Source organism: Arachis ipaensis, chromosome B10 (genome assembly GCF_059453495.1).
Source record: "Arachis ipaensis isolate K30076 ecotype BB chromosome B10, ASM5945349v1, whole genome shotgun sequence".
Taxonomy (NCBI): Eukaryota; Viridiplantae; Streptophyta; class Magnoliopsida; order Fabales; family Fabaceae; genus Arachis; species Arachis ipaensis.
Window position 1 is genome coordinate 19,118,929 of NC_142435.1, and position 15,840 is coordinate 19,134,768.

Sequence of the window (15,840 nt, forward strand, 5' to 3'; positions counted from 1 at the left end):
CTTGATTAATTAAATAAAGTTATAGTTAAAATCTTCTAACTAATGACAAATTACTCAAGGACTAAAGTCCAAATGAACCCGAAGAGTCGAAGACAATGTGAGGAATGAGAAATGTTTTCACTTTTCTGTGACATATTTTCTTAATCAATGTATCATTTTGTTATTGTAAGGATGAGCACGAGTAGCGGGTACCCGATTACCCGTTTGAATCCGAATCGAACTAATTAAATTGGTTCTGAAATCAACAAGTAATTGGGTTTAATCCGAACCAAATCGATAATTTTTGTTAGTGATTGGTTCGGGTATCGATTTTGGGGGTGTAAAACCCGAACCAATTCGCGAATCTGATTATATATTAATTAAATAAAAAAATAAAAATATATATATATGACTTTTTTATTAGACAATGATTATTTATTATTAATATGTTTGGATTTTAATGAATTTAGTTTTTAATGTATTTGGTGTTTAACATGTTTGGATTATTTCTATTGATGTTACATGTTTATTGTACTTGTTGAATTTTTAAGATAAAAATTTGTTTTTATGAATTTCAAAGTCATCGGGTATCCAATTATCCGAACCGAACCAATCCATTCTTAATCGGTTTGGTTTAGTTCGAATACATGTACAAAAAAATACAAATCCAAACCAAACCGAACCAATTATATTTTGATCGGTTCGGTTCTAATTTTACCATAAACTCGAACCAAATCGATCCGTGCTCAACCCTAGTTATTGTTACAAGACGGAATGCGTATTTATTTTGAAGATTAAGGCTCAGTTTGGGTAAAAATAGTTTAATTAAGTTTTTTTTAAAAAAAAAAGTTTAAATAATAAATAATTATATTAAAAATAATTTATAAATAAGTTATTTTGTATTTGAATTTTTAGTTCTAATAGTTCTTATTTTATAGAAATATAATAAAAAGTAGTAGTATTATGAGAGAAATTATTTTTTTAATTTCTCTATAAGCTCCTAAATAGCTGCTTAGAAAGCTATAATTTAGTTTTAAAAATTACACCAGACATTATACTACTACTTTTCATAAATCAAAGCTAAAAAAAATTACTTTTAAAACTTCTCAAACAGACCCTAAACCACATACAACTTTCACATTTGAGTTATTAGAATACTCACAAAAAAATATTTTTATTAACAATAAAAATATTTTAAAATAAAATAAAAATATCTAATATTAAATATATTTTTAAAAATTATTTTAAAAATTAGGGGTGTACATAGCCGAGTGAAACTGAGTTCGTGTTGATCCGAATCTGATCCTAAATAATGATTGGGTTTATTTTTTAGACCTTTATTCGGGTCTAAATCCGATGAAATCTTATTACTTTCGGTTTCACACTAAAGCTGAATTTAAGTCAGTGAAGTCCGAATTTTGATAAACTTTATGTCAAAAAATTATGATGCATTTATTTATAAAGAAGAAAAAACTTGTTATTGAGAAGTTGATATCCATATTTGAACTAAAATTTGTCCATAAATTTTAATTTCATCTTCTTTGATCTATTTTCTAATCAACACGTGTGATTAAAAATAAAATAATAAGCTTATAATTAATATAATGTATTTAAAATATATATACATTTTTTAGTCCCCTTATGATGCACATGGGTCAGGTGAAGCCGGGTTCGCCTTGACCGGGACCCAACCCTAAATAATAACCGTGTCTATTTTTGAGACCTTTACTCGATCCTAGATCCGGTAAAATTACACCAAATTAGCTCTCAAAGTGTTCAAGTCTATGTAGGATTTTCGAGTCGGATCGGACCATGTACACCTCTATTAAAAGCATAAGACAATTTTATTTTTAAAATTTAATAATTTTATGCTAAGTAAATTTTTTTATATTACGATTTTTTATTAATGATCAAGAATCTTTTTAAAAATAAAAAATTATAAAGATCAAATTTTTATCCAATTTTTTATATGTAATTTCTAAATAATTATTCAAATACTTTTACAAAATTTTGAATCAAATGCATAAGCAATTTGTAAAATATAAAAATTGTTTGTCACTTATAAAAAATTATTTTGGTTATTTTTATGTATTTTATAATATTTTAAAGACATTTTGTTGTTATTAAAAGTGTGAGTTATTTTTGTCAAGATCTCTATAAAAGTAAAAATTGAGTAATTTACCCTATTTTAAATTTGGGTAAAACATTTATATAAACCAAAGGAAACTCAATATTATATGAATCACCCAAAACAGAAAACGTTATGTTAATGTCTTCATCCATATTACTATATAAATCGAATTCACTAAATTCGAATTACAAATTATAGTAGTAAATCGAATTAAAGTGTATCGAATTAGTAGGGTTTCATATAAATCGAAGTAAGTATCTACGATTTACTAAGAAATGCACATGGTATTAGACATCATCCATAATAAATCAATACAGCCTATCTCGATTTAGCCCATGGTATTTGTACATAGTAAATCGACACACCTTGATTTGATTTATGCATATTCGCGTTCCAATGTAATTCGACACATCTTGATTCGATTTACATACATACCTCTATATATAGAATGAATTCGAATTGACTTGTTTCGAATTATATTTCATCATACCATACCCAACCAAAACAAAAAATCCAGAGCAATTAAGGGAATCTATAGTAGAAGATTGAAACTGCGGAGATGAAAGACGCTCCAAATCGAATCTATCGGTTGGATGGAGTCACCCATATTGTTGGTAACGTGCATAAAGAGGTTAATAAATGAAATTTATCTTTTTTTTTATTTTCTTAAAGAAATAAAGAACTGTTAGTGATATTAAATTGCTTAAAACTTGATTATTAGAATTATTAGAATCTTTAAATTTTAAATAGTAGTCAGAGTATTGATTTACAGATTTAAGGTGTTAGAAGATTGAAATCACAAATGCATGTTGGATGAGGGGTAACTAAGTATGTTGACGAGTAGATTTAACATGTTTGGTTAGAGTTTGTACATTTTTATTGTTAGAAGTTTAACGAGGTTAGAAATTTTGTTGGAGTTTAATTTAATTTAATTTAATTTAATTTAGACTTCAAGTGTTGGATTAACTAGGCAGTAGAAGATTAGCAAGAATTTAGAATTATTTAATTTATTTAAAAAATTGAATTATTAAATGTTAGATTAACGAGGAACTATAATTTTAGTTATATACTAAAGGTTTTAGCTTTCCGTCGTGAGTTATCAAATGTTAGATTAACGAGGCACTACCCGGCATCATCATCTGCACACCTTGTATCTATCGTTGCAACTCATTATATGACTTTTTTCAATCTTTGTAAATTTGAGCCACGGCCTTCTGCTTAGCCAACCAAACCCTCCTGTAAGTCGGTCTAAAATCAAAATGTGCTCACCAAATAGTCGGATATCACCTATTTCTCCGTTATGATTGTGGTTTAGATCAGCTGCAAAGGACGAGGAGGCAACTAAAACTGCCTCAGGTGCAATCACGGGCATAGATGAAGAGGCACCAAAAGGCATTGAACTAGAGCAGGCTGCTATTGCTGAAGATTGAGTATTCCGGTTCGAACCTTCTGAACCTCAGACCACATCTACAAGCTTGGCCAATAGTTCAGGGGTCCTCACCTCGAAAAACTGCCGATAACAATGGAACAGAACTTACAAATTCTTGTCACTGCTTATGACGAAGGAATCGTACTTCACATCATTCTGCAACACTAAAATCGAAATTCTATAGAATACTTCTCCACCCGTTTCACGCCTTTCATCCCCAGTTTATAGATTATAATATTATGAAACTCGTTAAAAGTTTGAGAAAAACACTAAGCGGATCATTATTAGTTAATTTAATTCGAGAACGCATTTTGTTTTAATCGACCCTCTATAGTGCACCAGAACTAAAAAACTATCATCACTAGCCATTGTGACTTCTACTATCATGAAGAATTCACGTTCAGCTCTTATTTATATACATTGATTTCATACTAAATCGAATTCTTTAAATTCGATATACATACTAATTTGAGAATAGTAGATTTGATTTATCCCTAACTACTATTGAGTATAAATCGAATTTGTTACATTCAATTTAATAAGGGAATGCAAATTGAATTGACTTAAATCAGGTTGATTTGATTTAGTGCCATTTAGTGCCACGTAAAGTAATTTAAATTAGGTCAATTTGATTTATACTTAAAATAATGTTCTCATGAAATTCGAACCCGTATGTTTTGATTTACTACTATAATGTGTAATTCAAATTAGTTTAATTTGATTTATATAAAAGTATGATTGGAGACATCCACATATTTTTTTTTTTATTTTGGGTGATTTATGTAATATTGAGTTGTCTTTGATTTATATAAGTATTTTACCCTTACTTGAGTCCATATTCAATTCTATAATAATTTAGTGAAAACTCATGAACATATCTAACACTTTTTAATTAGAATAGGATAAATGTATCATTTTAAATAATTTTCTATTTATTATTATTATATATATTTTATTTAATTTTTTTAACAGTATTTGAATAACTATTAAAAGATATATTAAAAAATAAAATAAATTTCGATTTCTAAACTTACTTTTTTAAGTTTCAAAAAAATTTGTCAATCACAAAAAAAATTGTAAAAAAATTCAATTGAAATAATCTCAGCAAATTTTAAAGGATAAAAATGTCAACTTTTTTAATCATACTTATAAAATTATATTAAAATCTAATCTTTAAAATTATTTTTGATAATATTTGATCTTTTTATTTTTTTAAAATATTTTGAGAATATTTTTTGTTTTGATTTTTTAAAAATATTTTTGTTAATGCTTAAATTTTAATGAAACGATCAATATTTTTTGTTATTCATTTTTAAATGATATTACGATTATGATTTTAAATACATTGTGATTAAAAAAAAAAACTTACTTTCTAAAGCTCACTAATTTACTATATATAAATTGTTGGCGCATCTTACGCAAATCATCTAACTTTATCAAATATTAAAAGCTAAAATTTGTTGTCCGAAATGTTTTTTAGAAAAATGATATTTGTATTATTTGTGTTGTATTCTTTTTGTATAATTTTTTTCGTAATATAAAAAAATTATTTTTTCTCTTTTTTATTAGTTATTTTTAATTCTATATATATATATATATATATATATATATATATATATATATATATATATAAAATGTGTACAAAAGTTTTGTTTTAATTTTTTTATTGTGTTCCAGTTGGTAAAGCACATACTTATCGGTCAAAACGGAATTTTACAGGACTATGGGACATTGGTGACACAAATTCATGACAGTAGTTTCTTCCCTTCTCCTCTTCATGTAATCTCGTGATCATAGTTATTTTTCAATTTATACATATTTTAAAAAAAAATTAAAATTTATTTTAATAAAGGTACCTAATTAAAAACATACAATTAATTTAAAGAAGAATGGATATTAAAGTATTAATTGATGTATAAAATAATAAAAAATAACTTAGCATAATTATTATGGTAAATTTTTTAGAAGGTTAAATTTCACGGTGTTTATATAATTTTCTGGAGTTTTGAAAATGCTTTAAATGGTTTCGGAACGTTTTAAAATATCTTGAAAGGTTCCGGAATATCCTAAAAGATTCTAGAAGGCTTTGGAAGGTCATACAGTATTCTAGAAGAGTGTGGATTTATATAGAAGAATGAAGAGTAATATGAAATAATCTATAAGTATTTAGAAAGTTGTGATACGATAGATAGTTGTAGAGAAAGTTTTGGATGATAAATCTGGAACGTCAATTAGATTTAATCCTAACCATCCATTTAGGAGGTGGATGACTATAAATAGGGGGTGAGAGTTAGAGCTTGGGTGTATGAGTCATTTGTAACAAACTCTTGAGTAATAAAGTGTTCTTTCCATTAAAGCTTTCTTTCTTTTATGTTCTCTTGTGTTCTTATCTTTCTTGCTAAGTATTGAAGATTAGGCTGACTTGGTCTTAGCTCAAGAGGTTGAGTAAGTTCGAGTGCCGGCACGGTAGCGTTAGAGTGTGTCCAAGGCTGTGACAATTTGGTATCAGAGCAAGGTTCGAGAGAGAGCACAAGTGATTTGTGGGTATGCCTTCTAGTGTAACCGTGGAGCATGTTGAATCTCAACGAAAAAGGGATACTATTCCTTCTCAATGGGGAAGCAAGAAGGTGCACTCTTCAAGTGAGTCTAGAGGTAAAAACTCTAACTTCTTAGAAGAGAGAGTTTCAATATTGGAGAATGTTCTATCCTCTATGGATGAGCGCTTCTAAAAGATAGAACATGACAAGGAGACCCTTGAGGCTCACGTATTGGAAGAACTAGATGCTTTCAAAGAATGAATGCTCCAAATCGAAGAGAAGTTTGTGAATCCTTTAAAGCTATTTAAGAAAGTTCGAGGAGGCAAAATCTCGACCAACCATTATAAGGGAGAAGACAAAGATTGATCTCCTAAAGTCGAAGGATTTCAAGGGCGTGAGGGATGCTCGAGAGGTGGAGAACTTTCCATGGTAAATGGAGAGGTACTTCGAAGGCCAAGGGGTGGTCAAAGAAGCAATAAAGATACACACTACAGCTTTCTACCTTTTTGATAATGCTACTTTATGGTGGAGGAGAAAATGTGTAGATATGGAGAATGGTACTTGTAACATACGCACATGGAAAGATTTCAAAAGGGATTTGAAAAGACAATTCTTTTATGAGAATGTAGTCTATAAAGTAAGAAAGAAGTTAAAGCACAAGAGTACGATTAGCGACTACGTAAAGGAGTTCACTACTCTCACGCTTTAAATTCCTAACTTAGCATCAGAGGATGTGTTGTTCTTCTTCATTGATGGACTCCAACCTTGGACAAAGCAAGAATTACAAAGGAGAAATGTTAAGAATGTCGAGAGGCCATCGTAGTGGCCGAATCGCTCACCGAGTATTATCGGGGAGACTCTAAACTCAAGTCTTCCTCCAAACCTAGTTTCACTAAGGGTGGAGAGACAAGAAAAAAGTTTTTCAACCAAGAAAGAAAGAAAGTACTCTTCAAAGAAAGAATATGAGGAAAAGAAGAAAGCTTTCGTGCCTAAACGAAGATGTTTCGTGTGCAAGAGACCACACCAAAAGAAGGACTGTCTTAAGCTAAGGACTCTGGCGTCTATTGCCAAAGAACGAGAGGCTCAATCGTAAGTGACTGAGTGTGTTAAATCTGTCCAACTCATGAATGGTGTGAATGGAAAAGAGGCAAGTCCTGTAGAAAAGAAAGGCTTGATATATGTCAAAGTCTTTATCAAAGAAAAATCCGTCATGGCTATGATCGACATCGATACTATACACAACTTTATCACGCCTGATGAAGCAAAGAGGCTTGGGTTGAAGATCACCGAAAAGAATGGCTGGTTCAAACCCATGAATACTAAGGGTAAACCTTTTAAGAGAGTAACAAAAGAGGTAGAGATGACTCTTGGTTCTTGGAAGGGTCTTGTGGATTTTTAGTAGCACCCATGGATGATTTTAAGATAATCATTGGACTCAACTTGTAAAGGAAGGAAAATATAATACTGATGTCATACTACGACATAGTATGCGTCATAGAGAAAGGGTCTCCATGCATGGTCCCTACAGTCTCTACAGCTAGAGGACTACCTATGCTCTCTGCTATGCAACTCAAGAAAGGATTCAAGAAGGGAGAGATTACATGTTTATCTCTATTACGAAAAGAGTCAACATCTGAAAGAGAAGACGTCTCTCCCGAAATCAAGGAAGTCCTTGAAGAAAATAAGGATGTGATGCCTTTCGAGTTTCCAAAACAACTACCACCTAGGAAGAAGGTGGACCACAAGATTGAATTAGAGTCAAGAGCAAAGTTGTTTGCCTCAGCACCTTATAGGATGGCACCGACAGAAATTGAGGAGTTGAAAAAGTAACTCAAGGATTTGATAGATGCTGGATTTATCAAGGCACCCTATGGTGCACCAGTCCTATTCCAAAGGAAGCATGATGGTCCGTTGAGACTATGCATCGACTATCGTGCACTTAACAAAGTCTTGCGACAGAATAATCTATATGTGAAGAAAGAAAAATATTCATTTGCAAGGGACGAAGTCCACTTCTTAGGACACATCGTAAAAGTGGAACTCTCTGCATGGATCAAGAGAGGGTGAAGGCTATCAAAGAACGGGAGCTACCAAATAAGGTAAATTGAGATCATTCCTCAAGTTGGCTAACTACTATTGGAGGTTTATCAAGGGATACTCTGCCAAGGCTTCACCATTAACTGAATCTTGGGAATGGTCAAAGGAATGTTAAAAGGCCTTTGATGAATTGAAGGCTGCTATCACAGAAGGACCAATACTAGCATTGTCCGACTACTCAAAGGTGTTTGAAGTCCACAATGATGCTTCTGACTATGCTATTGGAGGAGTTTTGATGCAAAAAGGACATCCCATTACCTTTAAGAGTCGCACATTGAATGATACAGAGAGGTGATACACTATCCAAAAGAAGGAGATGACTGCGGTGGTGCATTATTTGAGAACTTGGTGCCACTACTTGTTTGGTTTATACTTCATCGTCAAGACAAATAATATGGTTATAAGCTACTTCTAAACTCAGAAGAAGTTATCCCCTAAACAAGCTAAGTGGAAAGATTTCTTAGATGAGTTTGATTTTAAATTTGAATACAAGTCATGTAAGACTAATGTGGTAGCAGATGTGCTGAGCTGCAAGGTTGAGTTGGCAGCCATTTCCATGGACGAAGGAGATATTGTGCATGCCATCAAATAAGGGTTGCAACATGATCCATTGGCCAAGAAGTGATTGGATTTGTCTAGAGAAGGTAAGACAAAAGATTTTGGCTAGAAGACGACCTTCTCTACACTAGAGAGAGAAGACTATACATTCCTAAGTGGGAAAATCTAAGGAGAAAATTAGTGAAGGAATGCCACGACATTAAGTGGGTTGGTCATCAAGGACAACGAAGGACCTTGGCGCTCATTGAATCTTCCTATTATTGACCTCAAATGAGAAATGAAGTGGAGAGATATGTGAAGACTTGTCTCATATGCCAATAAGATAAGATTGAAAACAAGACATCAAGTGGTTTGTTGAAACCTCTGCCTCTGCTAGAGCAACCGTGGAAAAGTGTCTCTCTAGATTTCATCTTTGCCTTACTAAAGTCTGAGGGGTTTGGATCTATCCTTGTAATAGTGGATCTATTCTCGAAATATGCTACCTTTATACCTGCCCCTACTGACTGCTCTGCAGAGGAAGCAGCACAACTATTCTTTAAGAATGTGGTGAAGTACTGGGGATTTCCTAAGAGAATCATTAGTGATCGAGATCCACGCTTCACAGGACGACTATGGACAGTGCTATTCAAACTCCATGGGTCGGAGCTTCATTTCTCAACAAGCTTCCATCCTCAAACTGATGGGTAGATGGAGAGAGTGAATGATTTAATCGAGTGTTACTTGAAGCATTTCGTAAGTGCTAATAAGAAGGACTGGGCAAAACTCCTAGACGTTGCGCAGTTCTCATACAATCTTCAAAGGAGTGAGTCCACAGGGAAGAGTCCATTCGAGATTGTGACTGGACAACAGCCGCTTACATCACACTCTCTTTCTTCCTCTTACTCAGAGAAGAGCCTTGGAGCTTATCATATGATTAAGTCTTGGAAAGAACAAGCAGATATCACTCGTTCTTACCTTGACAAAGCTGCAAAGAGGATGAAGGAATGGGCAGATAAGAAGAGGAGGCCTGTAAGTTATCAAGTGGGAGATAAGGTAATGATTAAACTTCTTTCACAATAATTCAAAGCCTTTCGCAAGGTTCATAAGGGCTTGATCCGCAAATATGAAGGGTCATTTGAGATCATTAGATGTGTTGGGAAGATTGCTTACAAAGTACAACTCCCTCCCTCTATAAAGATCCATCCCGTGTTTCATGTGAGTATACTTGAGACGAAGAGGAACTGAGTAGGGGTGACTCGAATCAAGCTCCGCCCGTGGTAATTAGGTCATTCGACAAAGAGATTGAGGAGATACTAACTAATCGGATTGTGCGTCGAAGAGGAGTACCACTAAGAATTCAATACTTGATCAAGTGAAAAGTACTTCCGATAACCGAGTCTAGATGGGAAGCTCCTGAAGATCTGTGGCAATTTCAAGAACACCTAGAGCGCTATCATGAATAGAACACGACGGGGATGTCTGCACAATAGGTGGGTGAGAATGTCACGGTAAATTTTAGAAGGTTAAATTTAACAGTGTTTGTATAGTTTTTTAGAGTTTTTGAGAATGCTATAGATGATTTCAAAATATTCTAGAATATCCTAGAAGGTCTCCTGATGAGCGGATAATTTATACGCTTTTTGACATTGTTTTTAGTATGTTTTTAGTAGGATCTAGTTACTTTTAGGGATGTTTTCATTAGTTTTTATGTTAAATTCACATTTCTGGACTTTACTATGAGTTTGTGTGTTTTTCTGTGATTTCAGGTATTTTCTGGCTGAAATTGAGGGACTTGAACAGAAATCAGATTCAGAGGTTGAAAAAGGACTGCTGATGCTGTTGGATTCTGACCTCCCTGCACTCAAAGTGGATTTTCTGGAGCTATAGAACTCGAAATGGCGCGCTTCTAATTGCGTTGGAAAGTAGACATCCAGGGCTTTCCAGCAATATATAATAGTCCATACTTTGGCCAAGAATAGATGACGTAAACTGGCGTTCAACGCCAGCCTTCTGCCCAAATCTGGCGTCCAGCGCCAGAAAAGGATCCAAAACCAGAGTTGAACGCCCAAACTGGCACAAAAACTGGCGTTCAACTCCACAAATGGCCTCTGCACGTGCAACACTCAGGCTCAGCCCAAACACACACCAAGTGGGCCCAGGAAGTGGATTTATGCATCAATTACTTACTCATGTAAACCCTAGTGACTAGTTTATTATAAATAGGACCTTTTACTAGTCTTTTTGACCATCTTTGGATTACCTTATGATCCTTTGATCACGTTTTAGGGGGCTGGCCATCTCGGCCATGCTTGGACCTTCACTTATGTATTTTCATACGGTAGAGTTTCTACACTCCATAGATTAAGGTGTGGAGCTTTGCTATTCCTCAAAGATTAATGCAAGTACTACTGTTTTCTATTCAATCCATCTTATTTCGCTTCTAAGATATTCATTTGCACCCAAGAACGTGATGAAGGTGATGATTATGTGTGACGCTCATCACCATCTCCCCTATGAACACGTGCCTGACAAACACTTCCGTTCTACATGAAATAAGCTAGAATGAATATCTCTTAGATCTCCTAACCAGAGTCTTCGTGGCGTAAGCTAGAATGATGGCGGCATTCAAGAGAATCCGGAAGGTCTAAACCTTGTCTGTGGTATTCTGAGTAGGATTCAATGATTGAATGACTGTGACGAGCTTCAAACTCGCGAGTGCTGGGCGTTAGTGACAGACGCAAAAGGAGGGTGAATCCTATTCCAGCATGATCGAGAACCGACAGATGAATAGCCGTGCCGTGACAGGGTGCGTGAGCATATTATTCACTGAGAGGAGGGGATGTAGCCACTGACAATGGTGATGCCCTTGCATACAGCCAGCCATGGAAAGGAGTAAGACCGATTGGATGAAGATAGCAGGAAAGCAGAGGTTCAGAGGAACGAAAAGCATCTCCATTCGCTTATCTGAAATTCTCACCAATGAATTACATAAGTATCTCTATCCCTATTCTATTATTGAATTTCGAAAACTCCATTATCACTTTATATCTGCCTGACTGAGATTTACAAGGTGACCATAGCTTGCTTCATACCAACAATCTCCGTGGGATTCGACCCTTACTCACGTAAGGTATTACTTGGACGACCCAGTGCACTTGATGGTTAGTTGTATCGAAGTTGTGACAATTATGAATTAAGATCAAAGCACCAAGCCTTGGAGCCATTACCAGGGATTGTTCGAGCCTGGACATCACAATTTCGTGCACCAAGTTTTTGGCGCCGTTGCCGGGGATTGTTTGTGTTTGGACAACTGACGGTTCATCTTGTTGCTCAGATTGGGTAACTTTCTTTTCGTTTTCTTTTCAAAAATCTTTCAAAAATATTTTCAAAAAAATTTTCTCTTTTGTTTTTGAAAAATATAAAAATGTTTTCAAAAATTTTATTCAAGATTTTTAAGAATGAATTCTAGTGTTTCATGAAGCATGTGAAGCCTGGCTGGCTGTAAAGCCATGTCTAAATTCATTTGGACTGAGGCTTGCAATTTGTTATCAAGAGCAAATTAGTTGCTGCTCATCCACCTGCTGCTGATCCATGATCACCTGCTGAAGCTTGGCTGGCCATTGGCCATGTCTAGTGTTTTGGACTGGAGCTTTCTTTGAAAGCTTGGCTGGCTAGTGAGCCATGTCTAATTCCTGGACTGAAGCTTTAGACTAACAATGCAAGATTCCTAGAATTCATATTAAAAATTTTGGAATCCTTATTTTTCTTTTTCATATAATTTTCGAAAAATATAAAATAAAAATCCAAAAAAAAATTAGAAAATCATAAAAATCAAAAATATTTTCTGTTTCTTGTTTGAGTCTTGAGTCACATTATAAGTTTGGTGTCACTTGCATATGCATCTTGCATTTTTCGAAAATATCATGCATTCATAGTGTTCTTCATGATCTTCAAGTTGTTCTTGGTAAGTCTTCTTGTTTGATCTTGATGATTTTTTGTTTTGTATCTTTTCATGTTTATCATATGCATTCTTGAATTCTTAGTGCGTAAGCATTAAAGAATTCTAAGTTTGGTGTCTTGCATGTTTTCTTTGCATTAAAGGTTTTTCAAAATTGTGTCTATGATGTTCATCTTGGCATTCAAAGTGTTCTTGGTGTTCATCTTGACATTCATAGCATTCTTTCATGCATCACATGTTTTGATCTAAAAATTTCATGCATTGCATAATTTTCATATTTTTCATAAAAATTTCAAAAATCAAAAAAATATCTTTCCCTTTTTCTCTCATCAAATTCGAAAATTGAGTTGACTTTTTCAAAAATTTTTAAAATCAAATTGTTTCTCATGAGTCAAATCAAATTTTCAATTTGAAAATCTTATCTTTTTCAAAATCTTTTTCAAAAATCAAATCTTTTTCAAAATTCTTAGTTATTTTCGAAAATTTCAAAAAAATATTTTTCAAAAATATTTTTCTTATTTTTATACCAAATTTTCGAAAATAACATAAACAATTAATGTTTTGATTCAAAAATTTGAAGTTTGTTACTTGCTTGTTAAGAAAGATTCAAACTTTAAGTTCTAGAATCATATCTTGTGATTTCTTATGAATCAAGTCATTAATTGAGATTTTAAAAATCAAATCTTTTTCAAAACTAATTTCAATCATATCTTTTCAAAAATATCTTCTTATCTTATCTTTTTCAAAAATATCTTTTCAAAATATCTTTTCTAACTTCCTAACTTCTTATCTTTTCAAAATTTGTTTCAACTAACTAACTAACTTTTTGTTTGTTTCTTAACTTTTTCAAAACCACCTAACTAACTCTCTCTCTCTCATTTTCGAAAATATCTTCCCTCTTTTTCAAAAATTTCTTTTTAATTAACTAATTATTTTTATTTTTTATTTTTGATTTCAAAAATTTTCGAAAATTACTAACATTTTTCAAAAACCATTTTCAAAAATCACTAACTCCTTTTCAAAATTAATTTTCGAAAATTCCCTCCTTCTCTCTCATCCTATTCTATTTATTCATTCATTAACTAACATCTCTTCCTCACATCATCACCAAATTCGAACCCCCTCTTCTATCTGTGTTCGAATTTCTTCTTCTTTTCTTCTACTAACAATAAGGATCCTCTTTACTGTGACATAGAGGATTCCTCTTCTTTTCTTTTTCTCTCCTCTTTCTTATGAGCAGGGACAGAGAAAAAGGCATTCTTGTTGAAGCTGATCCAGAACCTGAAAGGACTCTGAAGAGAAAACTAAGAGAAGCTAAATTACAACAATCCAGAGACAACTTGATTGAAAATTTCGAACAAGTAAAGGAGATGGCAGCCGAACCCAACAATAATGCAAGGAGAATGCTTGGTGACTTTACTGCACCTAATTCCAATTTACATGGAAGAAGCATCTCCATTCCTGCCATTGGAGCAAACAACTTTGAGCTGAAACCTCAGTTAGTTTCTCTGATGCAGCAGAACTGCAAGTTTCATGGACTTCCATCTGAAGATCCTTTTCAGTTCTTAACTGAATTCTTGCAGATATGTGATACTGTTAAGACTAATGGAGTAGATCCTGAAGTCTACAGGCTCATGCTTTTCCCTTTTGCTGTAAGAGACAGAGCTAGATTGTGGTTGGATTCTCAACCTAAAGACAGCCTGAACTCTTGGGATAAGCTGGTCACGACTTTCTTAGCCAAGTACTTTCCTCCTCAAAAGCTGAGCAAGCTTAGAGCTGATGTTCAAACCTTCAGACAGAAAGAAGGTGAATCCCTCTATGAAGCTTGGGAAAGATACAAACAATTGACCAAAAAGTGTCCTTCTGACATGCTTTCAGAATGGACCATCCTGGATATATTCTATGATGGTTTATCTGAACTATCAAAGATGTCACTGGACACTTCTGCAGGCGGATCCATTCACCTAAAGAAAACGCCTGCAGAAGCTCAAGAACTCATTGACATGGTTGCTAATAACCAGTTCATGTACACTTCTGAAAGGAATCCTGTGAGTAATGGGACGCCTATGAAGAAGGGAGTTCTTGAGGTTGATACTCTGAATGCCATATTGGCTCAGAATAAAATATTGACTCAGCAAGTCAATATGATCTCTCAGAGTCTGCATGGAATGCAAGCTGCATCCAACAGTACTCAAGAGGCATCCTCTGAAGAAGAAGCTTATGATCCTGAGAACCCTGCAATAGCAGAGGTAAATTACTTAGGTGAACCTTATGGAAACACCTATAACTCAACATGGAGAAATCATCCAAATTTCTCATGGAAGGATCAAAAGCCCCAACAAGGCTTTAATAATGGTGGAAGAAACAGGTTTAGTAATAATAAACTTTTTCCATCATCCACTCAGCAACAGACAGAGAACTCTGAACAGAATACTTCTAATTTAACAAACTTAGTCTCTGATCTATCTAAGGCCACTGTAAGTTTCATGAATGAAACAAGATCTTCCATTAGAAATCTGGAAGCACAAGTGGGCCAGCTGAGTAAAAGGATCACTGAAATCCCTCCTAGTACTCTCCCAAGCAATACAGAAGAGAATCCAAAAGGAGAGTGCAAGGCCATTGACATAAGCGCCATGGCCGAACCTGTGAGGAGAGGAGAGGACGTGAATCCCAAGGAGGAAGACCTCCTGGGACGTCCAGTGATCAATAAGGAGCTTCCCTCTGAGGAACCAAAGGACTCTGAGGCTCATCTAGAGACCATAGAGATTCCATTAAGCCTCCTTATGCCCTTCATGAGCTCTGATGAGTATTCCTCTTCTGAAGAGAATGAGGATGTTACTGAAGAGCAAACTGCCAAGTTTCTTGGTGCAATCATGAAGCTGAATGCCAAATTGTTTGGCATTGATACTTGGGAAGTTGAACCTCCCTTGTTCATCAATGAACTAAGTGATCTGGATCAACTGACATTGCCTCAGAAGAGACAGGATCCTGGAAAGTTCATAATCCCTTGTACCATAGGCACCATGATCTTTAAGGCTCTGTGTGACCTTGGTTCAGGAATAAACCTCATGCCCCTCTCTGTAATAGAGAAACTGGGAATCTATGGGGTGCAAGCTGCTAAAATCTCACTAGAGATGGCAGACAGCTCAAGAAGACAGGCTTATGGACAAGT

At 34.2% G+C, this 15,840-nt stretch overlaps 1 non-coding gene across 1 annotated transcript; it reads right to left on the reverse strand.

Annotated features, from left to right (window-relative positions):
- Positions 1-14,434: 14,434 nt before the first annotated feature.
- On the reverse strand, positions 14,435-14,542 carry LOC148579321 (small nucleolar RNA R71). The gene has a single exon (XR_015895638.1). It is a non-coding gene; the product is annotated as a small nucleolar RNA R71 (small nucleolar RNA).
- Between the last annotated feature and the right edge of the window lie 1,298 nt (positions 14,543-15,840).